Source organism: Marmota flaviventris, chromosome 6 (genome assembly GCF_047511675.1).
Source record: "Marmota flaviventris isolate mMarFla1 chromosome 6, mMarFla1.hap1, whole genome shotgun sequence".
Classification (NCBI taxonomy): domain Eukaryota; kingdom Metazoa; phylum Chordata; class Mammalia; order Rodentia; family Sciuridae; genus Marmota; species Marmota flaviventris.
In genome coordinates, this window is record NC_092503.1 from 65,335,438 (window position 1) to 65,360,038 (window position 24,601).

At 38.3% G+C, this 24,601-nt stretch overlaps 1 protein-coding gene and 1 pseudogene across 2 annotated transcripts in view; one reads left to right on the forward strand and one right to left on the reverse strand.

Moving 5' to 3' along the window:
* Klhl32 (kelch like family member 32) overlaps positions 1–5,513 on the reverse strand; it is a 200,905-nt gene extending 195,392 nt beyond the window's left edge. For both annotated transcript variants that reach the window (XM_027928168.2, XM_027928169.3), the window contains exon 1: positions 5,359–5,513. The gene's annotated coding sequence lies outside the window, so the exon portion shown is untranslated. The remainder of the gene's footprint in view (positions 1–5,358) is intronic.
* Positions 5,514–11,396: 5,883 nt separating this feature from the next.
* LOC114086701 (stathmin pseudogene) lies at positions 11,397–11,800 on the forward strand (annotated as a pseudogene).
* The last annotated feature ends 12,801 nt before the right edge of the window (positions 11,801–24,601 follow it).

Genomic DNA, 24,601 nt, shown 5'->3' on the forward strand with positions numbered 1-24,601 from the left:
TTCATAGCTTTCAATGCTTTATGCCATATGCGGAACTAATCTGATTCCAAATCAAGTTTGCAAAACTGTTATTTTTTAATATATAATTCTTTAAAAAAATTTTACCCAAATTTATAGTACCATATGTCTAAATCAAGCTAAATTACATGCATCAATGCATAGCAGTGTGCATATGAAATACAGCAAGAACAAAAGAGATATGAAGAAATTTGAGCCCTTCCTCCTGCTCAGTTTCTCTCAAGTGAAGATCTTGGTAACAAGAGTCAGAGAATAAAAGATCAGATTAGAAATGCCAGGAAAGGGAAAAAGATGAACAAAATTAATTCCATCTACTAATTCCCAGGAAAAAGCAAAGTAAGATATTCCAGGGTTAACTTTGAAGATTAACTCTGCAAACTGCAATAAATTCTGCAATAATGAGAACTGGGGGAGACAGAAACAGCCAAGTCTATCTCCACTCTCACCAGAAAGCCCAGTTTAATAAGCAAGATGGGCTCCCTACATCATTTGTTCAGATTTTCCATTACTTAACAAATATGTCTGTGAAGGGAAAATCATCATATTGGCTTATATTGTACTTGATGGGAATTACAATCCCTCCTACTTTAAAGTGAATTCCTGTCATGCCAAATGTCCCTGGAGCTAGACTCTAGTGCTAACGGTTTTCTATTGTATTTAATCCTGTTACTTTGTGCAGTCATACTAAGAGGCAGCTTTCTTATCCAGTCAATGCAGGTCTAACACTTGAATCACTCAAACTTTCACTTGCTCATCCCTTATATTTCATACCTCATTCAAGTAAAAATGTTGACCCAACAAACATTAAGAGCAGATATCTACTTTCACCAAAAGGCTTCCCTCTGTGCTTGAGTATTGCTTTTCAAATGGCTCACACACAGCTCATATTTCTCTTTACTTGTCCCACAGATACGAGGTGTGACTTCATAAGTGTAACAGTAAAATCTTTAAGCATTTCCCTAGCCTCCAAACTATGACTCTCCTAAAAGAAAATGATGACACATTTTATCATCTAATTTGCCCAAATCTTTCCCATTTCTGAAAATCCACGTATTTGTCCACTTCGATTGAATCCACATACATACACTCTTCCCATAGAAAAGTGATATCATGAAAGGAAATTATGTGCCATACAATGGATATTAAAAATCCAGAAAACCCAAAATAGCTAATGGGTACTTGCTATGGACCAGGTCTATGTAGGACATAATACCTGACTTGTCCCTTGCCCTTAGCATCAGAATGTTTAGAAGAATCAGTGCTACATTCTCCCTTATGTTACAAGCCTCTCATCTCTTTCACCAATTTGTCTTTATCCCCTGATACCCATCTCCAGTTCTACGTTCTTGCTGCACTCCATCCTAAAGACCACATTCTCATGCTTTCCCTTATCCATTCAGCTAATTAGCTCATCAGTATCAGATATCGCCAGCATTATCCTCTCAACTCACATGTCCAACTTGACTGTCTGGCAGAGCCTCCCATCTTTCAATAGATGAAAAGGAACTTCACTTAATATAATCAGATCCAGCCATCAATCCCCCTCCTATATAGGGACTTAACTGAGCTCCACAAACAGAACATTTCTTATTTTTGCTGTGTCTATACTTCAATGCAATCTTATATTTCTACTGTAGTATTTAACATATAACTGCCTCAGCCATATACAAAATCCCAATGATGTACACATATATAACCTCCATTAGGTAACAGGCCGAAGAAGAGAGTGAAATGAAAAGCAAAGTTGAGATTTAAAGTTTTCTTTCATTGATCCAGTTTAACTTCACATAGTCCTGAATTCTTCATCTTTATAAGATGCCCATTTTATAAGGACATTGTAAATTTGAACAGAAACTGATGGAAAATACCTTAAACTTAGAGGGGGCTCAAATAGGATGCTTCCAAGAGGTTTGTTTGCTCTAAATTCTGGAAGAGCACTCAGTCTTGACTTTGTTATGAAAATATTTATGAACACCTGCCTAGCTCCTTTCTAGAAGTGCACACTGAAATGAAATCAAAATCCTTTTATTTACTATTAAAGCATCCTTCCAGAGGGAGATTTTAGAATAGGAGAACCATTAGAAGCTACTATTCTCATCTTTTCCCCCCTTAAACCACTTCTTTCTGAATCCACAAAAGAATAACATAAATAGTACTCCTTTTCAACTACCTACTTTAGTAAAGTCCACTGACATCACTATAACTTTAGTGAAAATATGAGAAACAGCTTCTCAAAAGGTATTTATTTCATTACAAGATGCCTTTAAGGAGCAAATAGCATTTACTATGTCAAGATGCTAGAATTTAGTGTCTCTTTGAGTTTCACAGGTCTTTGTTCCTTTGACTTTGGCAACTTGCAATATCATGATGGGTTTAATCAATTACTTAACTCCTTAATAGGAAGTATTCATTGAAATGCTCAGGATGCTCCTATTTTTTGTGACCATCTTTTTGTTCTACCTCTTTTTACAATGAAAGTATAGTCTTTTCTTGGTACTCACTGGGGGATTGGTTCCAGGATTCCCACAGATACCAAAGTCTGCAAATGCTCAAGTCCTTTTTTTTTTTTTTTTTTTTTTAGTACCAGGGATTGAACCCAGGGGTGCTTAATCACTGAGCTACATCCCCAGCCCTTTTTATTTTTGATTTTGAGACAGGGTCTTGCTAAGTTGCTTAAGGCCTCACTAAGTTGCTGAGGCTGACCTTGAACTTGCAATCCTCCTGCCTCAGCCCCTGAAGCTGCTGGGATTAAGTGTGTGTGCCACCACACCCAGCTCAAGACCATTTTATGCAAAATGGTATAGTATTTGCATATAGTATATACACATCCTCCTATATACTTTAAATATTTTCTAGGTTACTTACAATACTTAATATCTTAATGCAATGTCAATGCTATGTAAATAGTTGTTATGCTTTATTGTGTAGGAAATAATGGCAAGAAAAAATCTGTACATATTCAGTACAGATGCAATTTTTTTCCAAATATTTTAATCTGCAATTGGTTCTTCTGTAGATACAAGGGACCAATAGCACTCAACTGACTTTTTGTACATTCTTAGCCCTATGCCAAGAAAAAAAAATTAAGTCAGGAATGAAAGAATGTTAAACTGCAAATACTTTTTTTCATCAGATTCAAACATTCCTATTTTGGAGCATCTCACTCTCTTTAGTTTTCCAGAAGGCAGAAGACAGAGACCTAGGAAACCTCAGAAACAAACTTGGACCTGTTTACTGAATAACAAATGTAGAATATTTATTAGACTTTAATACTGATTGAGAATATTCCTGATCATTCTTATAATTGATTCACTTAAGTATTTTATTAGAGAATAACAGTTTATTATTGGATGAGGCCTCAGTAGTCATAGGTAACAAACTGACAGGCCATGGGCCACATGTGTCCCAGACATATTTTTAAAGTTGTCCTTACAGTTTCTGTAAGCCCACATTGTAAAATTCATTTTACAATGACAAGCATAATTATTCTTGGATACCCTCAGAGGATTGGTTCGAGGAGTCCCACATAAAGAAATCCAAAATCTTCTGTTTTCCTTGAAAATTTAGTATGTTTTAAAGATTAGGCAGAAACAATCAGCTTCAGTAAAGAAGAAGCTGCCCTCTTTCTGGTGCCTTCTGGTGCCTGTTGCAGAGGCCAAAGAAGTCCACACCCACTCTCTCAGATGTCTCCTACTAGGCTGCTCCACTCCTCTATCTCACCTGTCAGACCCCTGAACACATTTCAAATGTAAGCACAACTTTTTTTTTTTTTTTTTAAGGCAAAGAGCCTCTATCCAGAAAGGGCTTCCCCACTGACTAGCTCAGTGACCTCCACAAGGTTTGAATCTTGGGTGTCTCAGCTTTATACTGAAGGTAATTCTTTGACCTCATGATTATTATGAGGATTAATAAAAAAAAATAAATGAAAAGTGCTTTGTAAACTATAATGTAAAATGTTTGTCATCATTTTTCATCTCTCAGCATTCTGTGAGCTGCATAAATCCCTTTTACCTACTTCAGTTATTATTTGTCTTCTTTGTTCCTCTTATCATTACACCATGCATGACAGTTTAAAATCTAAATTAAGGAATTTGACATATTTTCCTTGCTTTATTTAACAAGAGGTAGAAAAGATGAACAAATATCAAAGGAAAACAAAATGAATTACTGAATGACAGTGAATCTTTATTTAGTCATTCCTCTTTGTGATGAAAGTATGAAATTAGTGCAAAGTGTAATTACTGGATTGCTGATGCCTTCAAGTGCTGTGTTACAAGTTCATCCACCAGGCACTTGAGGTACAACCAAAACTGCAAGCCCAAGTATTAAGGGGCTTCTGTGAAATAAGGGCCCTAATCAGTGTTTTGCTAAAGAATTCAGTACATCAGAATCAAAAAATAAAAATCTACATCTTAATATGAGTTCTAATTAGACTCTGGGGTTTTAAGCCATGGCTTACATTTTATATCTATCAGCATATATAGATATAGAAATACTCCCTCCTCAAATCAACAAGAGGTTTGAAAGAAAACAGAATCTTCTCAGAAATGGGCAGAGGTGCAGAAAACTGCCTTAATTAGTGATGCAGTGGATACTAAAATGTTAGCAAAGCTGCATTTCATGAATACTATATTGTTATCTTAGGGATTCACAAATATGTATTCCCCTTCTGGTCAATTTACAACAGATCATCCTGATGTGGGGAACCACAATACAATCATCTGCTTTTAATTGTTAAGAATCACACCTAAGTGAACTGCAAAACAGAACTGAAAATAGAAGGGAAGAATAGATTTAAATTGGAATCAGCATTCTTTATATCACCAAAATGGAACGAATTCATTATTCAAAACACAATCCGTTGAAAATTCATCTGAAGAATCATTTTTAAAGCATATCGTATACCGCAATTACAGCTTTTCTTGAAGTTGAATGAAACCGTCGCCTGAATACAAATTAACGAATGTCAAATTGACACAAGATTTCCAGTGTATATTTTATTTTAAAAATCAAAATAAATAACAACATCATTTAAGAAACCAGTTCTATTCAATAGATGTCCCAAAGCTAATGTTTAAGCAAGTCTCCCTGGCAACCAAGGAACACAGTGCATATTGGGCTGGGGGGAAGGATAGAAAGGGGGAGCAACTCCAGGGTTGGTAGAATAAGTAACCAGAGTAGTAATTGCTCCGCTAGACGACGTTGGTAGAGGCTGTATGCCCCTGAAATTTCAACTCCAGTTCTCGCCCCCTCTAGCACTACAGCAGTTTCCCACCCTCTCCCTCGGGTCTGCAGGCACCAACCCGAACAGGTTACTCCCCAAACAGGAGATTGCCTTACCCGATGGGGTGAGCGGTCTGCTTGGTTTTGTACCCGAGGCGGCAGCGCAGGCACCAGGTTCTCCCTGATGCACAATGGCTCTGCTTCGCCCCACGATCCTGGGGTTAAGAGAAATTGCAGTAGCTTCTCTCTGCGGGTTTGGGGATGCAACTGTGAAGACGAGCGCGCCAGTGTGTGTGTGTGTGTGTGTGTGTGTGTGCGCGCGCGCGCGCGAGTGTGTGTGTGTGTGTCTGTGTCTGTGTACGCGCGCGCGCCTGCCTGCGCGCTCCCGGGCTCTCCTGCAGGGAAACAGTGTTCCCTAGTAAATAAAAAGCACCAGCCAGCACTGCAAGGGACACGTCCGGCTAGCTACCCCAGGCAGTTGTCAACCGGTAGACGCACCTTGGAAGCCCCCGGGTGGGTTTAGAAACCAAAGCGGCTCCGCCCCCTCCTGCCCCCGGCGAGCCCGCGCACAACACCCCCCCCTCCCACCCTCTGCTGGAGAACCAGCGCGCACGCTCCCCTCCCCTCCCTGCCCCCTCCCCGCCGCCGGCGAGCCAGCGCGCACGCCCGCTCTCCCCGGAAGTCCCCCTTTTCTGTGCTGCCGCCCCCCCTTTCCCTCTCTGGCACCTGCGCCGCTGGCCGCCGGGTCACATGCACACCCTGCAGCCACAGCTGCGGCCCCTGCTGTGACGAATTATACTATAGAACCTAGCCTGCTTACCCCAGACTCTCTTTCCAGGACTTCGCAGCAACCTGTGCCAACCGAAGCCATGACCCCAACTTGCTGTGGAGAGTACTGGTCCTGTGCTTTCCCTTTCCCTGACCTAGGGAACTTGTAAAGTTCAAGTTCCCTCTATTTCAAGAGGCCCTAAAGTGGCCCTCCTTAGGATTGTACACGTTAATGTTGAGAACAAAATCAAGATAACTTTAGGAAACTTGATCCACCTCTCCCTAAAAGGTGGACAGAAGTCCTGAACCTGAAGAATAAGTAAGGGTATTTGGTTATAGCTAATTCTGAATTGAAACCACAGACAGACAACAACCTCAGAACACATCACTGAATTCCAGGGCCTGGCACACTTTCAGACCATTCATTAATTCATTCTTTTGAAAAGCCTGCTCAAAATTCACATTTGAGTGAAATGATTAGTTTTAATGTGTAAATGTTAGACCTGTGAATTGAAAACCTTGGTCACATGTGGAGTTAATCCACTGGAGCAAGACAATACAGCTCGACATTAGAGATAACTATATTTTGTAGACACTGAATATTTAAACTTCTACAGGATCGGAAGGCTCATTCCTTGCAGATTTATGTTCTTGGGTTAGGAAGTATCTTGGAGCATCCTTAATATTCTCCTTACTCCCAAATCAGTTTCAGAGGTTGTTTTCCACTTTTAAACTTTCCAGATTTCTAGGTCTATTTGTCCCTGTGGGACCTGTCTTTTTCTTCCAGTGAGTGTTTTACTCCCATGATCTTGATATTTGCACATTAGGAAGCTGAGCACCTACTCATCTAGCAGTCCTGGACACCAGGATAGGAGCAGAGAAAAGAATGACAAACAACTAACTGCAAACAGTAGATGCAGTGTGATTCTCTAGAATTTTTCATAAACAACTGATATTTTTCATTGGATGTTATTTTATACTTGGAGATCAAATAAGAAAGTATTTTTGAACCCAAAATATTAACAATGACTGGTGTCAATAAACAGAATACTCCATTAGGATTTACAAGGTGTCACTAAATTAACAACACTTAATATGTTAATGTAGTGTGTGTGTATATATATATACACACACACACACATACATTTATATATCTCCAATATACCCATTGGATTATCCTTTTTGAATAAATAGCTTCTATTTATTAAATATAATCAAAAAGTGCAAATAACTGCATGTACACAGAAAAAGAATCTTTATTACTACCAATTTGCCATCTGTATGATAAGGAAAGGTCTCCTACAGCCCTAGCTGGTGTTTCTTGTTTATTATCCTATCCCTTGACCCTAGCTCATTATCTGTCACATAGAAGTGATTCAATAAATATTGCTTACCTACATCTAAGATGTTGAGGAGTAAATAAAAAAAAAATTATGTTAAATAATAGACTCAGTGTTTGTTAGGTAACCACCCAAACTCAACACAAACATATTTTCCAATATTACTAGGGCTTTTAGATGCTTTCTCTCTCAAATATCATTAAATTCAGTCTTTCTCCTTACTAAGAAAATAGTTTAAGACTTTTTAAAAGCTGGGGGGTTATTTGTTTGTTTGTTAATTTTTTGTTTGTCTCTGGAATACTGACCATGTGTTGAACTTTTTGTTTTTTGGCCCTTATAATGTTAGGCAGTGTAATCATTAAATGATTTTTAGTTGTCATTAAGAGACATTGTCCCTGTTTCAATCTAGTGATATTATGAAAGATGAGCTGAGGAAGAAAAACATGTGGGGTCCTTTGATTGCAAGTAAAAGAAAATTACTTCACTCAATTTAAACAAAAGGGGACTTAAGAATATAGGGAGCTCGAGAATTGATAGGAGGCCTCCCTGGATATCCAGGCAGGAATTAGAACATCCACAGAGAACAGAGAAGCAGTGACCACAGGATAATTGGGGTAGAGATGTTATGATCCAGTAACTCCCATTATTGCAAGAGATAAACCCCAATCTACTGCTCTTTATACTCCCTGTTCAGATCCCATTTCCAGTTGTCCTAATTTGAAGTCTTAGCCTATCAGGTGGTCTAGGGTGGAACCCTTGATCACAGCCCCCACAGAATTTATTAAAGAAAAATGGGCCTTGGATTAGGTGGAAAATAGCATACATTCATGGCAGGAAATGGGATGTGATTTAAATGTGTTGGGGAAACATTAAGAATGGGATCCCTGCCACAATAGTGCATTAAAGACTGAGATCTTACACTAAGGGAACCACTTTCACTTTCTTAAGCAAGTATCCTGGAATTTGGTTGAGTGTGGAGCACTTATTTTTCAACTTACTTCTTACTCTTTGGGGATGTGTTTTGGAACACGAAAGTTTTTGCAGCATTTGTTGTTGTTGTCTCCATCTATCCTCAGCTTATCCATAAACCAAGATGTAAGAACACAGCATAAATCCAACGTTATCATAAGTTTTTATACAATCTGTTTTTCAATGGCTTTGTGAGAATTAGGGAGATTTGAAATTGTCTCTAGACACCAGATGTCACTCTCAAACTACATAATAAAGTAGAGTTATGCCACAGCTCCTTTTTCAAGTCCAGAGCAAACAGCTGCTGTAGCCCTTTTGCTACACCAAGTGAGGAGACAGGTGTTATTCTTAAAGCCAGTGTCATAGATTTCTGTCACAAACCAACAGTGACATTAAGAAATCACTGAGCCACACTTCAATAAGTGTACTTCTGGAGAAAACAGATCAATATTAATTATACCAAAATCAAAATTGATTTTTGGCTGATATTCTCCAGTTTTCAAGTAAAAAATACAAGCTAACTCTAGCTAACACCTGCATGTATTCAAGAACCTGTGGGCACATTTTATAGGTAACTCGTTCTGTTCATCAGGAGCCAAGGTCAATCAAAACCAGCCATGCCAAGAGAAAGCTTTCATTGATGAAATGTTTAATATTTACATTTTCTATGTCACATTCTCTGATACCAAATGCTATTCTTGTTTTTTAGTCTATTCAGTCTAATCAATTAGACTTATAATGGGAGCTTAGTAAAAAGTTACTGTACTGAATAGGAAAAAATCCTTATCCATAAAATAGAATATTTTAATTATACTACTAAGTAGGTACAAACACAATATGAAGGATATTCTTAGTCATCATCAGGGTAAGGCAGATTTAAAACAAGTTATATTTTTCCATGTATCAGAGTGGCAAAGATGTACAAAGATGTTAATATCTAATGTCAGAGAGAATGTTGATAAATTATGAATTTATGAGAAAAGAAATGGATACAAATATTTTATAGGACAGCTTGTCAATATTTACATTTGTTATGTTTTTTGAAATGCATATGCCTTTGGGTCCAGAAACTCTGCCTCTGATTATTTATCCTAGGGTTACCTCTAACAAAAGCACAAAAACTTGCATAAAAAGATACTGTGGGCGATTGGGGCGGTGATGGTGCATTTTGAGCATGTCTCCTGGGAGCAGCTGCAGGGCTCCATGTTCTCTCCTGGACTGTGCTTTGGTGCTGGGCTCACGCGGACTGCAAAGCAGAGGCCTGCTGCATCCACGTAGTCAATCTCTCACCAAGAGCTCCTCCTGCATAAATATGACAAGTTTCCTGTGAACCCTGGAGCACCAGTTAACCACTGGCCTTCCTCAGAAGTCTGGTTCCAAAGTTCTGCCCATTCCACAAAGCCCAGGTGATCAATGAGGCTGTGAAGAATCTACCAAAGGTGAACTTAATGAAGTCAACCCATTTGTGAGGCGCATGGCAAAGTTCTTCACTGAAGAGAGTATGCGTAGCTTTCTTTGTCATCACCAATTCTTGTTCATCTTGAGTCCTGGGATTATGCTCATGTGCCTCTGAGAAACTGATGTGATTTCATTTTTGAAAATAAATAAATAACAGCAGCTTCTACCTTAAGGCCTGTCCTAAGGAAGGGAAGGGGGCATGACCCTTGTCCTTGGAGAAACCCACAGAGCACTCCTAAGCACATACCCACCCTGCTGAGTTGTTTGTCTACAAATAACAGGGAAGAGAGGTGGGAGGGAAAGGGAGAGAGAAGGGAAATTGCATGGAAATGGAAGGAGACCCTCATTGTTATACAAAATTACATATAAGGGGAAGTGAGGGGAAAGGGAAAAAAAAACAAGGGAGAGAAATGAATTACAGTAGATGGGGTAGAGAGAGAAGATGGGAGGGGAGGGGGGATAGCAGAGGATAGGAAGGGCAGCAGAATACAACATACACTAGTAGGGCAGTATGTAAAAATGTGGATGTGTAACAGATGTGATTCTGCAATCTGTATATGGGGTAAAAATGGGAGTTCATAATCCATTTGAATCAAATGTATGAAATATGATATGTCAAGAGCTGTGTAATGTTTTGAACGACTAATAATAATAAAAAAGAGAGAAAAAAGGCGTTCAACTATGACTAAAAAACATTTTTTAAAAAAATGTTAAAAAAATTATTATGTTGGTGCCCACATAATATGGGAACTCTAATAAATGTGCTACAGTAAGTCTCAAAAACAAAACAAAACAAAACAAAAAACAGGAGAGATCTGCTGCGCAAGGTGTCCCTGACTCATTTAGGCTAGACGAGGACCCATTACAACCCTCTAGCAATCTCCAATCAGTATGAGACAGGGAAAATACCTGGGATGCCAGATGACCCCCAAGTAGTTTATGGTGGTTGGTATCATGTTGGGAAACCATGTACTTTAGCATGTACACCCCTCGTGGCCTAAACCAATCAGTTCAAAGGAATTTCCCCCCTTGTACTAACCAATCACCCTTATCCAACTTGTTCCTGCCGCCAGTGAATGTGCTAATCAATGCTAAGAGTCGTTGTTTGACTTTCCCACGGTATGGAATGATTTGCTGTGTGATGTTGTGACACATAGCGTATCCCCCCAAAACCTATAAAATCTCACTGGACAAAGGACCAGGACTCACTCCCTAGGACTGCTGCATCAGGAATGGTTGTAAGTCCAGGCTCCAGCTTGCAATAAAGACTCTTGTGTGCTTGCATCAGATTCAGCTCCTGGAGGTCTATTGGGATCCCACAAATCTGGCATTACATCTCCATACCTTGCATTCAGCATTTATAAAGAAGAATGCTATAGGTGGAAGTGGTAGCAAAACAAAAGTTAAAGGTCGGCCTCATCAATTTACCAAGAGGCTATCTTAAAAGTAAAAATGATACATGTAAGTGGCAAAGCAATCCTAGTTTCAAACCACAGAAACAAAAGAAAAGAATATGTTGCCATTTAGAATAACATGGATGAAGTGTGGCCAGGTGGCTTGGACCAAGCAGGGATTTCCTTACCTCTGGATTGTATAGAATACACTGTTAGTCTATTCACCATGGCTTCTTCTGATATTCAGGTGAAAGAACTAGAGAAGTGTGATTCTGGCCAGGCTTTTGAGCTGATTTTAAGCCCTCAGTCAAAATAATCTGTCCCAGATTCCTCCTTTCTTCTCCAAAAAGAAGGATCTTTCCCTGGAGGAAATTCAGAAGAAATTAGAAGTGCAGAAGAAAGATGTAACTCCCACGAAGCTGAGGTTGAGAGCATAGAAAGAAGTGTTTCAGAAAGCAATAGAAGAAAACAAAACATGCTGGAAGAGAAACTGACCCACAAAATGGAAGCTAACAATGAGAACTGAGAGACACAAATGGCTGCCAAACTGGAGCATTTGCAAGAGAAGGATAAGCACATGGAAGAAGTGCAGAATCCAAAGACTCTGCTGATGAGACTGAATCTGACTAATTTGTTCTGAGAATTGACTTTCTCCCCTTCCCCTTCCTAAATATCCAGACTGTACTGGTCAGTGTCAGTTTTTCTCTCCTGACAAATATTCTAAAAGCTGATGTAGGACTGTATAGGTAGATCCAGACTGTAAGGTGTTGTTTCAGGGGATAAAGGGGAGAAACTGAAAGTGATTCAATCTTTTTCTAAAGTGTTGGTCTTTTTGTTGTAGCTGTTTTTATTTTTGCATCTTTTCTACTTCAGTGCACTTGGTGTACTGGATAAAAGGCAAGTACTGTATTGGCTCTGTAAAAAAAATATGTCTGTGAAGAGTATGTAGTGGCTTCTTTCAAATTATTAGATGCTAAATATCTGTTTACTTTTCAATCCCAGTTCTGTCCAAACCAGATGCTACTGTACTTGAATGGTTAAGAAAACTGCACAGAGCTGTTAAAAAAATAAATAAAGGGATGAAGCTGGAGGGAAAAAAAAAGATACTGTGATAGCTTAGTAACATCCAAAGGGAGAAAAAGGAAAGAAGACAGAAAGAAACAGTGTAAGAGGCCCATCATTTGGAAATCAGTCAAATTATATGAATAGAAGGAGCTATTGTTTTTGAAAAGATAGAGTATAATTTTACATACTGATCAAAGATATATCACTAGGTGACCAAAAAAAAAAAAAAAAAAACAAATTGAAGAGCAATGGGTATAATATGAACTAGTTTGAATAAAGTAGAGGAAGAGAGAGAAGGAGAGAGGCTTGTGTGTAACAGTGTGTATTTTTCAGTTTTATAGACACAGAAGGAGACAGGTGACTCAAGCTGGCTCCATGAAGATGCTGGGACCTTCCCTGTTATACCACTACTGCTATCAACACTCTGTGCCACTCTCTGACCCACAGAACTCATGGGTCATTCTCCATCAAAAGGGTCAGGATGGGCCCTTCTCAGTGCACATATGGAATCTTCTCCTGCGGATGTCTGATTATTGTGGGTCACCACACACTCTAGCACAGGTGACAGGTTAACAGTTGTGTTGCATTCAGCTGAATGAAGATCCTGTGTTGGGTTATAGACAGTGATGTCAGCGGTGAACAATAGTGTCTCTGATGCTGACTCTGTTCCTGTTCTTTGCCAGACCCCTGTCCTGAGTATGTCCAGGGACCATGCTCCTTTATCAAGTTGTCACTGTCTTCCCAACTTCTCCAATCTTCCCAGTTAACAACCTTTACTCTTCCTTATCATGTTCTTCTCAAAATTTGTTGATTTTTCTGGACACATGAGCCCCTGACTTTCCTCAGAGGCCTAGATTTTTGAAATGTCAAGAAACGAATCTGGTTTTTTGGTTTGCTTGCTGGCTTTTTTGCTAACCTGTCTAACCTGTCATCTCTAATGTTCTCCCTCCACTGAGGTGAGGTTTGTGAAATGATTACTTGATTGAATGGGGGGGGGGGTAGGTCCAGGTACTAAGAAACATTAGAAATATAATAGATATGAAAGTATTTTCTCTGGGAAAGGGATTAGCATGTATCATTTATTTTTCATTTATAATTTTCAGGACTGCTTTTCATGTTTTATCATGAGTATGAATAACATTTGTAATGTTATTCATTATATTGCATTAGTAAATAAAATTTCACTTTTTAAAATCCATCTATAAAATGAATATGATAACACTTTTCATTGTATTACTGGAAAATAGTTAGCATCATAGAAAAAATAGCTTAGGGGATATAGTTCAGTGGTAGAGCACCAGCTTCATGTGTGCCAGGCCCTGGATATAATTCATAAGGATATAATTCATAATCCCCAACACTGACCAAAAGAAGAAGAAGAAGAAGAAGGGGGCAGGGAGAAGCTGCTTAAAATTTTTGACTCTTCTGAAATTAATTAGACCATTTTTGCATCTTTATAACTATAATATATGTATACATCATGGGTAGAAAATTTAAAAACAAACAAATGAAAACTCATGTAAATTAGACCTCATACTTCCAAATACTTAGTGTAATCCCAAGATAATCATTTTTCTGTATTCTTTCCTGACTCTCCCTTTCTCTTTAACCAGAGTGATAAAAACAAGTCACAATTTTTTTTCAGAGCCTCCTATATTATTAAAAGTGCTTTGGCTTTAGTTTTAAGCAAAAGAAACTAATTTTGATAAGAAAGAAGGTACTTTTTGGGAGGGATATGGTGGCTCATAGAATTGAAGGACTGGCCGGGGAAATTTGAATGCCCAAGCTTTTAATAGGAACCCAAATAACTTCACTTAAGATTCAAATTCCCAGAAGAGTCTCATGGCCCACTCTGGATCATGGGACTATCATCATGCTGTGATGCAGGTAATAGGGTGGAGAGGACAAGTCCAAGTTGAATGGGGAAGGAGGACTTTCCACTGGGAATAGTGAGTTGTCTTACTCTAGTCGAGGGCGAGGGATGTTGCATGAGCAAAATACTAGATATTCATTTTCTCATCTTTTAAAAGGGAGATTTAATTGGAGGATTTTAAAAAATTCATTCTAATATTTTCTTTTTTCATCTCTTATTCTCCATTACTCTTTCAAAACACATTTCAGGTGGAATTGGAACCATTATTTTAAAACAAATTAATGAGATCTCTTTTTAATGAGACAGATTCCTCTAAAAATTGATGAGAAACACACTGAACATAGAAATATCTCCTGAACTGTGTTTTGAGAAGTCTTGCTCTCTTACATTTAGACCACCTATCATGGAATTTAAACTGAATACTAGGTGATACATCAGAATTTTAGTTTCTAATCTTAGAACTATCTGTGTGGGATCAATTTTCACAGAAAGTTCATTGCTATTTTACAGTAGTATGATGTAGATTAATGTACCTGACATTTCTAAAATTCTAATCTAACAGTAGTAATGTATGAATTTAACTATGCCATTAAGAAAAAAACATTAACTTCATTCATTAAAATTATCCATTCACTAAAATTTAACTGTTTCCCAGACCACATCAGCTTGGAGGTAAAAATAGACATAACGACTGTCAAAAATAACACAAAAAATTTCTCCATCTTTAGCCTGTCTACTTAGCAGAAAGTAACAGTACCAGCTTCCTTAAATTTTGTTTCATGCTGTCTTAAAGATATTTTATCATTGAGTCTGTTGAGTCACCCAGCGCATCCTTGGTAGCATAAGAAATGGTCATTTTGCTGAAAATACTGTAAGTTGGCCTTCATGGGTACCTTGTACATAACCTCTTTCCCTTTTCACTTACTCTTTTCTTTCTTTCTTTCTTTCTTTTTTTTTAATAGTTCCTTCCTTGTAAGCAATGGTTCTCAATAAAAGGTGATCTTGTCCCTCAGGGAACTTAATGTCTGGTGTCATTATTGTTTTGCATGGCTGGAGAAGGAGAATGCTCCTGGCATCTCCAGGGTAGATCAGGATGCTGTTTCACATCCTGTGGTGGAGAGGATAGACTCCTCCCCGCAACAGCACATTCTCTGATCCCAGCTGTCCATATCACTCTAGATGAGACACACTTCTCTAGGCACTGGCCTGAGTCTCAGAGAGGTTTCTAGGGGACAATCTGAGTAACAGAAGTCCCCTGCTATTTTGAAAGTTAGCATGCTCCTCCTTACTCCTTCACCTAAGATGTGAAGGAGTAAGGAGGAGCTTTTCTTCCTGAAACCTCTTAAGCATGTCATAATAATTGGTCCCTGGTGTACTTAGCTATCTTCCTGACAAATCCAGACATGCTGAACACCACAGCAGACCCTGTTGAAGTTCCTGTTGGGTCACCTACAATACTAAAGACAGTACTGCCTCTTCTTTTGAACATGTAATGATCATTTGGTGCACTGAACAAAAACTAGTAGCTCTTCCAGAAGTGATTTCTATTACCAGCACCTTTCTCTAATCTAAACCTCAGTATCCTGATCCCAGGAGGGAGATTGTAACTCAGGTCAGCCAGACAATAGACTTTCTCAAAATATATTTTATTTTTTAATTCAAGTCAGGGGAAGAAGTATCTTTTCTAGTGTGAAGGCTACAAGGTGCAGATGCTCCTTGACCTATGACAGGGCTATGTTCTAATAAACCCATTATAAGTTGAAAATATTTTAAGTAGAAAATGCACTTAATAAACATAACAAATGAACATCAAACCATAATCCCCTGTAGAGTAGCACTTGTCTGCTCTCATGGTCAACAGGGAACTGTAGCTCACTCCTGCTGTCCATCATTGTGAGAGAATATAGTAATATATATTGCTAGCTGAGAAAAACTTCAAACTTCAAAATTCCAAATATCATTTCTATGGAATGTCATTTTCACACCACTGTGAAGTTGAAAAATCATAGGTAGAAGAACTCTAAATCATAAATTGGTAACCTTTGTTCTCCAACAAGGATCATCTAGAGACATGAAGTTCTTATTCTGAAAGCAGGAGACAGGAAGGGAAGAAAAGAGGGAAGGGAATGTGAGAGAGAGAAATTATAATGGTTGCCCAGAGTTGTTCTAAGTCCAGTTCCATCCTTAAAGTTTCCACCATTTGATTTTGCATGCAGCACACTTATCATTTTCTGTTTAAGCTTGGGTTGGATTTGGGTTGGATTTAATTTGGGTTGGATCTTTTCTAGTCTTGATGAACACAACTGTCTTCAAAATCCTTACAATAAAAAAGCAGTTTAAAACAACACATGAAAAATGCTAATATAAGGTGCTCATAGGGTTCTCCCAAGGTTCTGGTTAATGTTTTTGATTCTAGAAAGTGTTCCTGATTGTTCATTTCACAATTCATTAGGTTGTACATTTTGTGCTTTCTTCATTTTTCTGTAGGTTGGTTATAATTTATCACACATTAATTTTAAATGGAAAAAAATTAGTTCCTTTAGGATGAGCACTAAAAAATAGCACTATGAAAATTTAAAGAAAAGAAAAAAACAAATGGCATATGACCTAGGCCTTAAATAATTGTTTTATTATATTTTAAAAACTTATGTTATACTTAAATAAGTGTATAGGAGAGAAAAAATAAGGCTTCTTCTACCTTTTCTTTTTTTAAAAAAATTATTTTTGCTGAGGTCTATATAGAAAACTGACAAACAACAGATTAACAGAATAAAAGTCATACAAATATTATTTAATGTTACTATTTTTAATGTTTATGTGCACAGACATCTTCTTAAAAAAAGAAATGAAGAACCAATGAAGGTTAGACCCAGGGATTGTGCGCCATTTTAGCAAAGGGCAGTAAGTTGTAGAAAAATGGCAAAACAAAGGAAAGGGCATTTGGGCAGTAAATTGTGGGAAAATAAATATACAGGAGCAACTAATGGGAGATAAGATTATTTTAGTAAGGTTTATTTATGCAGAGCCACCTCACTGGTGACTTTCTGTGTCTAGTGATGAGGGTTGTTTTCTTTCTGGTATGGAGAAGGGAATGAGGGTCACCTTTATAAAGGGAAATTCATGCCCTGCTTTTATACAGGCACGGGTAAGGCAAGAACTCTTTCTGTGTTTGCCACTTTCAATTACCTTCATTTCAAAGCAGCATATTTTGGCGGGGGCTTGTTCTGATCCCCTTTAAAAGTACACATATATACATAGTACTTTTGATTGCAGAGCATTGTTAATTCTCCCTCTCAATACAATTCTGATTTTTATCCATTCTGTTTTTTCTTCATGAGTAAATAGGGTTCATGAGTTCACCTAGTTCTCAATAAATCAATTGCAAAATTGGGGCTGAAATCCAGGTTTCCAACTCCCAAACTTAAGCTCAGTGTCATAGCTGAGTCACAGCAAAGGAAAGTGTGGATGAAATCACAAAAAAACACAAGCCAAGCCCTTCCTGCCACTGAGCTCCCAGGGCATTTGACATGTGTCCCTTTCACCCATTGCCATATTTCATTGAATATTTGTGTGCCCTTCAAGAGCATATCCATTGTCTTAGCCATTTTAGGGGACTTGTCTTTTTTTGTACCCCTTAACATGCCCACTACAATATTAGAAAGTAGTAAATATATTTTTTTGATGATGGTTGGATAGATAAATGTATGGGTATGAGTTAAAAAACAGGGAAACACAAAGTAGCTTTAGATATTGTGATTGAATTATAAACTTCAGTAGAAGAATGTTGGAAAATATGTTCAGAAATGGAGGTTGAGGAAAAACTATGGGAAGCTGTGAATGCCAATCCAAGGTGTTTTTACTTCAGTCAGCAGGCATAGATGACATCCGGTTTTTTGTTTTGTTTTTTTTAGAAGAGTTGATCTTCCTGATGGGTTATAGGAAGGGTCATTGCAGTAAGTGCCAGGAACATGGCACACAGTTAGGGTTGTAGAAATGAACAGGAGAGGAACAGTTTTGAAGCTATGACTATCTAATTCCCCTTGTGCCTCACGAAAGTTATGATATGAGATGACTTGACTTGGTATCTTATAAATAGGCAGCAGTGACAGAGGGAGGTAGACAAAGACTGGTTTATTTGGGAAAGCCAGATTTCAAATGCTAGCAATATCCAATTCAGTTACTAGGACTGAAGGGCCAAAGGCAGTATCTTAACCAAGGGAGTAGAGCCAATGATTTGGAGCTCACTTGATAAGAAGTCAAAGTTAAGCAGATACTTAACAAGTACACTGGGTCCTTGGCAATGTTTAATGGTGATCCCCCTCTGTAATACTTCCTGGTTGCTGCTAAAACAAAACACCACAACACACAGAAGCTTGAAACAATACACATTTTTTATATTACAGCTCTGAAGGTTGGAAGCCTTGCATGGGTCTCACTGGGATAATACCAAAATATCAATAGGATGAGTTCCCTTAGTGGAAGTTCTAGAACAGAATTTTTCTTTGTTTTTCTCTAGTTTTAAAAGGTTGTCCACATTCCTTTGCTTGTGGGCCCTCTCTCTTATCTTGAAAGTCAGAAACATAGAAACACAGAAATCTTTCTTGTGCTGCATTTCTCTGGGTCTCTCTTGGGTCCCTCCACCCCCTGCCTCTTCCTCCCTCCCTCTATCTCTCTTCCTCTCTCTCTCTGACACTCTCTCTCTCTCTCTCTCTCTCTCTCTCTCTCTCTCTCTCCACCTCCTCTCTTCCTCTTCCCATCTCCCTCCCTGCCTCTCTCTTTCACTTTTAAGGACCCTTACCTTCTAGTTATATTAGGTTCCCCTGGATAATTCAGGATAATCTCTCTATTTTAAATTCAGTTGATTAGCAATCTTAATTTCATTTGTTACCTTAATTCCCCCTTGCCATATGAGGTAATATATTCATAAACTACAAGGATTAGGACATTGAACATCTGACTACCATGTTCTTCCCTCATGGTGGAGGGGACACTGTAAGGCCTGGTTTGCATAATGAGAGCCCTAGTTGAAGTGCACACATATCAAGGGAAAGCTTGGTAATAATCTGATCCAGGCCATGCTTAAAATCAGCATTTTGGAGAGAGGCTATTTGGGCTGAGGCGGAAGGATCATGAGTTCACAGTCTGAACAACACAGTGAGATCCTGCCTCCCACCCAGCAAAAAGACAAAAACACAAATTTTATTTATTTATTTATTCTACAAATTAGTGTTAGTTTTATTAACATATACATACAAGTAGATGATCATTAGAAACTCATGGAATAGTACACTTAGGATTTGTATGTTTTATTCCATATAAATTTAAACTAAAAAAAGAAATAGTAAATAAGTATTAAAATCTAGTTTAAGATGTGCATACTGATGTTTTTAGGGGTAATGCATATTGATATCTGCAACTTACTTTGGAATATATCAAAGAAATTAAATGGACTGATGTATGGGTAGAGTTGAGAAGCCCAGTAAATACATAACAAAACAAAGTCAGCAAAATGTTAACTTGTTTTTTCAAACTTTCTGTATGCAGAACAAAAATTTTTAAAAATGTCATTTTGTCTCAGAATTTAACTCTCATATCCTTTAAATATGTGCTTCTTCCTGAAAAGAAAGTTCACAGTGTCTCTACTGACCCATTCAGATAGTGGTGTTCTGGAGCCTACTGGTACCATTTGAAAAATGTATTTGGTAAATTTTCAGTATTTTAGCAATAGCAAGTTCACATCAGTTGGGGTAAAACTATGTGCACCATGAAAATGAGATTTCCCAGATCAGTCAAGAAGTACTTGATATATAATCTGAGTCCAACAAGTAATAATAAACAACAACAATTACAAGAAATATGTACTATCCTCCATGCTTCTATCTAAGTCCTAAGTCCTCAGACACATCTTATTTCATTTGGCTCTTCTAATAACCCAGGGGTAGGTATTATTATTATCCCCATTTTACAAAAGAAGAAACTAAAGCAAAGTTAGCTTGCTCAAGGTCCCACGGTGAAGGTTAGTATGAGAGAGTAGGAATTAACCATTTTGAGTGACAATGAAAAGAAGAGTATTACTGTAAAGGGAACAGAACAGCACAGGAAAAGTCACAATGGGTTCCAGGAAAAAGAGGATGCTTACCTGAAGATGCAAATGGAGGGTGATGAAATGTGGAAACTGTTGAGAAAGTACAACTGGATCTTTAAGGACCAAGTATGCAGGGTTTATTTGTTTGGTTATAAATCAGAGTGATGGGCAAGTTGGTCTATTTGTAAAGGATCATTGCAGCATCAGTATGGAAGCAGAGGGGAGGGGATCCAGGAGACAGAGTGGCTGACCGTGAGTGATACAGGGGATAAAATGGAGGTAAAGGTTCAGATTGCTACCCAGATTCTACCTTAGACACCTGGAGAGGTGGTAATGCCACAATGAGCTGGGAAGCATAGGAAAAGGAGCAGGCCTGTGGGGGAAAATAATGAGTCACAGAATGTTATACCTGAAAGGCCTATAGGATCTACAAAGCAGGTGACTCTCTAGGTTTGACACTTAGGGAGCTGGAATAGCAGATTCAGGAATCATCAAGGTTAGGATGAAAACCAAAGTCAGAAACAGCATGAGCCATAAAGAAATGAAGGATAAGCCAGAGAGATATTTGGGGGAAAACTTAAAAAAAAAAAAGTTTGACCAAAAATGTCAAATACACTGTGTGGTAAAAAATGAACAAAATAGTGTTTGTTGGATTTAGTTTGGGGTTGGTGGGGCACATAGAGATCAAATGCTACTTTTCATGGGGTGAGGAGTGAATGGGAGGCATAGATATGGAAATAGTAACGCAAAACAATTCTCCCAAGAAACATGACTTTGACAGGGGAAGAGAGGCTGGGCAGAAGGTAGCAGAGACAGAATGGAGGTTGGTGGGTTGATTGTTTTTTCAGTTCTAGGGACCAAACCCAGTGTTCATTATTTTTTAAATTGGAGGAGTTTGATCATATTTAAATGCTGGTGGAACAAGTGAATTAAAAAAATAGACAATTGGGGACTGGGATTGCAGCTCAGCGGTAGAGCGCTCGCCTAGCACAGGCGGGACCGAGGTTCAATCCTCAGCACCACATAAAAATTTAAAAAATGCATTGTGTTGTGTCCGTCTATGCCAAAAAATAAAAATTTTTTTTTTTTAAAAATAGACAATTGATTGAGAATCATTGTGAGCAGAGTTAAGACAAGTGAGAACTTAGGAAAGATGTTGAAATGGTTTGGGCTGGCTCAAGGTCCCTAAGGAAGTAGGAGGGTCAGGACAAAGGGCTCATGGGTACAGTAATGTTCAGGTACATAAAATTCTTTTTCTTCACAAGAGACATGAAGATCTTCTATCAGGAAGATGGAAGATAGCTGAAATGCTACAGCAGTTTGGGGTAAATAACCCTATAACCCTGTACCCTGGCTTAAAGAGAAGGAGGGCTAGCTGGACCACCAAGGTTCCTTAAGTTAGAGACTTTCCTAAGATGCACAGAATCAAAGACAGAGGAGTGTCCAGAGGTGAGAATTAGAAGGAAATCTAAAGTAAGTGAATCATGGAATGTGCCCCAAAGAATCACAAATGAAAAGAGGAGGCGCACTTATGAGAAGCCAACAATGGAAGTCAGGAGTTATAAAGTTTGGCTGATGACAACAGGGAGGAATGGTTCTGTGGAGTGAGTGGCTGGGCATTTGGCTGAGTGCTAGAGAGTAGGGCTATTCATGGCAGAGAAGGCTTTTACTTTTTTTTTTTCCAGGAATGAGACATAGGGGAAGAAAAGGAGATGATGCTAACAGGCTTAACATGTCATGAAGTTGCTTATTTCAGGGTTGAATATAAGAAAAATAAAAGCCACAGGGAAATGAATTATCACCTTTCCTAACCTTTGATCAACTGCCCAAGAAACCTTCAATGGTAAAAGTGAGTTTGAGACTAGGGCTCAGAGTTAAGGTTAAACTGGAGCATCCTGTGTCATCCAGATTCTACCTGCAAACTGAGCCTGCCTGTTTCTGCCTGCCTCCCAAGCCCTAAGCATAACATCTCACCATTAGCTAAAGACAGCTCAATCTGAAACACACACACCTGGGTCAGGGGTCATTAGTGGTGGGAGAGATCCTGATAAATACACCCCCTCCCCACTTGCCCTCAGTGCATATGACTGGTAAGTATAGGGCTTAGGCCCTGAAGCTCCAGTCTGCAAGGTGCTTAGGCTTCCCGCCTAAGTCTGTGATTGTGTTATGGAGAACTGCCCAGCTGCTTCTTGGCTGACAGAGGCCTCCCTCCTCTGGGAGGCAAGACTAGGGTTCTTCCATATCTGTGTAGGGAGTGGTATTCAGGAGTGCAAGAGAGAAAAGAGGGTCCAGGCCGGGATCCTGCCTTTGAGGCATCATAACTCACCCAAAAGAACATGGCCTAGTGAATGTTTATCAGTTTAGATGAGCCATTCTTCTTGCTTTGGAATGAAAAAAAAAAAAAAAAGAGGAGTTTGTGTTCTCTGTCTTAAGTAATGAGCATAATCAGGCTCGTTTTCCCTAATGAAGGAAGAGAGAAAACAGAACCTGAATTGAACAAAGAAATAATTTAAATAGACATAAAGAAAAAAATTCTTAGTCATAAGAATTTGCTTTGGGTTGAATTCTGCGCCCCATATGTTGAAATCCTAATCTCTAGTATCTCAGAATGTAAACTTGTTTGGAAATAGGATCATTATAGATGTAATTAGTTCAGATAAGGTCATATTGCACTAGTGTAGGCTCCTGGACCAATATGACTGGTGTTTTTTAAAGAGGGGACATTTGGAAGTAGACATGAACACAGGAAGGAAAATTCCATTCAAATATGAAGGCCAAGATCAGGTGATTCCACAAGTTGTAGAATAGCAAAGATTGCCAGAAAAACCCCAGAAAAGAGGGAATTGTGAACTGAATGTGTTCTCACAAAATTCACACTGAAATCATGACTCCCAAGGTGATGGTGTTATAAGTTGTAATCTCTTGAGAGGTGATTAAACCATGAATGCAGAGTCTTCATCAATGGATTAATGCCTTTATAAAAGAGAACAAGGAAGCTCTTTCACTCGCCATCAAGTGAGGATATAGTAAGTTAGTAGTCTGCTACTCAGAAAAGAGAGTTCTCACCAGAACCATACCATGCTGGCACTGTGATCTTGGACTGGCAGCCTCTGGGACTGAGAAATAAATTTCTTTTGCTAATAAATGATCAGTCCAAGATATTTTGTTACAGCAGCGCAAACTAACGGAGACTCTTATGGAACAGTTTCCCCCTCATGGACTTCAAAAGGAAGCAATTCTGCCAACACATTGATCTCAGGTGCATCCTCTCCAGAATTGTAAGACAGTAAGTTTCTGTTGTTTAAGCCATCCAGTTTGTGGTATTTAGTTACAGCAACCCTAAAATGCTAATGTAGAATGTCAAAGCAGTAGCTGTGTAAAACTCTGGCTTGAAAAATATATTTAAAATATACTTGTGTCTAATTATGTCATTTATACAACTATCCATATTCATTGTATAATACGTATTCACATAAAATTAACCAAAGATATTGCATAACTAATTTTAGTAAAAGGTGGTATTTAAAATAAATCAAGCAATTATTTATCCTAGAGAGCACCTGCTTGAGAGTCAAAACTTGAGTCTCTTCCAGGTTTATGGTACTGTGATTTTTATCAATAAACTGTACCAAATCTAATTTTCTCATGATAATCCAGATTAAAATCATATTTCTATTAATTCTGAGGCTTTACCTAAAAGGCTTAAAGGATTACATGTATAAATGTACCAAATACTGAAGAGTAAATCAGTAACTTCCATTAAAAGGTAATTGATTTAAAAAAATAAACAAAAATTGTAAGCTTTCACTTTATTATCAGCAACAAACATTTATTAAGCATGTACTGTTTGGAATTTTTATATAAAGTACTATAGATATATGGAGGCAAGTAATTATGGTACTGTCCCACGAGTCTCAAAATGTAGTTGGGAAGCCAGTGCAAATGAAAAAACAATAAACAAGTTAGAATGCGCAAACAAAATGCTCCAGATATTGCTATTTAAATCACTGTCATGAACAAGGGAACCGGTCTTCACTCTATCATATAAACACATGCTTGGATATTCCCCTTTTGAGTAACTTGACTTACACATGGAGCTAGGTAAATGGTGTATATTTTTTGAATTATCTTATGGGGGATCTCCTGCCTCCTGTCTCTCCTCCCTAGGATTAGGATTATTACTGAAAGGTCCAACATGAGGAGATTCTTAGATCCCATTCCCTGAGGAGGGAGACCATGGTAAGGTGTATTGAGGGTAGTGGAATGGTCTATTGTACAAACAAAAGCCAGGAGATTGTGAATCTAGAGAAACTGACATCTTATAATGGAGCTGCAGTAAAGGTTAATTTTTACTTATGCCCCCAATTAGCTATGTGTTCCATGTCTCTGAATTCCTGGCATATACCTT